Here is a 1782-nt window from a genome sequence, read left to right as displayed (position 1 = left end):
ATTGCAATGAAAATTATTTAATATTATAAAATTTAATTTTGTTTCGATAGCTTAAATTGTTATAATTCGTAATTTTTCAAATACAGTTTTACATCAAGAATATAATAGTTATATGATTTAGATTTAGATTAGTTTTAAGATATATTTGCAATTTCTCAAAAGGTTGCGCTTCTCTTATAAAAAAATTCTAGTAAACAAGTTGTTTTTTATTAGTAAATGAAAGGAGTCTTTTATAATAAATAAAATACAAAATTTTCTCATATGTTTTGCGTTGCTAAAATCTTTAATTAACGGTGTCAATTACTTGTGTAAAAAAATTGAATTATGCAAATCTCATTAGCAGTCACAACATTTTGTTATGTATCAAAGATACTTCAATATTAATAGCATTGCTTTCAACAACCATACTGAAATAAATCTTTGTACCTCTTTAATAAGATAATTCTTCAAAGTTTATTTATTCTTTGCTTGAACCTTGGCATGCTTAATCTCATAAGAAAGCTCAAAGTAGTTAAGGCGTCAAGAGATTCCAAAAGATTTATAGTGCTCTATTTGTTTTGAGATGAATACTAATTTACATATATATATATATATATATATATCAATACAAATTATTCTTTCAAATTTCCATGCAATATTGTTTTTTTTATTTTATTTTCTGATTAATATTATTTGAATCACTCCAAAATTAAAAAATACAATAATTAAAAGAAATAATATAGTTATTTTTATCAAATTATCCTTATTAATTATTGATGTATTTTTCACTATTAAAGTGAAATTAATATTTTAAGGTAATGTACATAATATTATTGGAAGGTACAAATAAAAAAAAAATGTAATAAATGGTATGCTGAAAATTAAAAATGACAATCATTTTAAGATAATTTCTTTTATAAAAGCGACATTGATTATGAAACTAAATTTATTTACCGTTAAATATCTTATCGTATTTGAAGGATTAAATTGATTTTTAATCTCTATAAATAATAAATTGTCTGTTAAAAACTAAGTTCAAAATTCTATACACATGTCCAAATTTTTGCTACTTTTTATCTTAAGTTTGTTACATTTGAAAAATCATATTTAATCACTTTTAAATTAAAATTTTTAAATTTTTTGTAGATGAATTTTTTATAATGTTCTAAATATAAGTACAAAAATCATTTAAAAATTTAATGTTGAATGACAATTTCACGTATTTATTTCTTTTAAGTATTAAAGCTTTTTGCAAAATAATTTTGTAAAAATTAAAATTGTATATTTCTTTACACTAGAGTAAAAACATATTTAATCAAATGAAATATGATAAAAATTATTAATGTGATAATAAAAAATAAACTTATACATAATGTGAATTTATATTAGTTGCACGCGATAGACAAATAAAACAAATGTTAACATACATTGTTAGTGTGCTAAAAATATAAATTTTATATACACATCATGGATTTTCTTTTCTCAAAAATTGTACATTCTATTTTTTGAATCTGAGTTGTCCTTAACTAGTTTCCAAGAGTGAAATGACAACATAACCCGTTAAAAAAAGAAAATATGAACAGATGTCTTTAAGACATTTCATAAGAATCCAAAAGTTGAAATAAAATATTGGAAAGTGTGCATTTCAAATTTAGAAATTGTAAAAAATAAATTTTTGTATGTAAAAATTGTTTTTTTATTTCTTTTCTACTTTCTAATAAATGATAAAAAAAATGATGTAAAAAACTATTAATTTTTAAAAATTTGAAAACTTTAAGTGTAGGTATTCCAAAATTTGATTTT

The sequence above is a fragment of the Cicer arietinum genome, chromosome 3 (genome assembly GCF_000331145.2).
Source record: "Cicer arietinum cultivar CDC Frontier isolate Library 1 chromosome 3, Cicar.CDCFrontier_v2.0, whole genome shotgun sequence".
NCBI classification, from domain to species: Eukaryota; Viridiplantae; Streptophyta; class Magnoliopsida; order Fabales; family Fabaceae; genus Cicer; species Cicer arietinum.
This window is presented reverse-complemented; position numbering follows the sequence as displayed.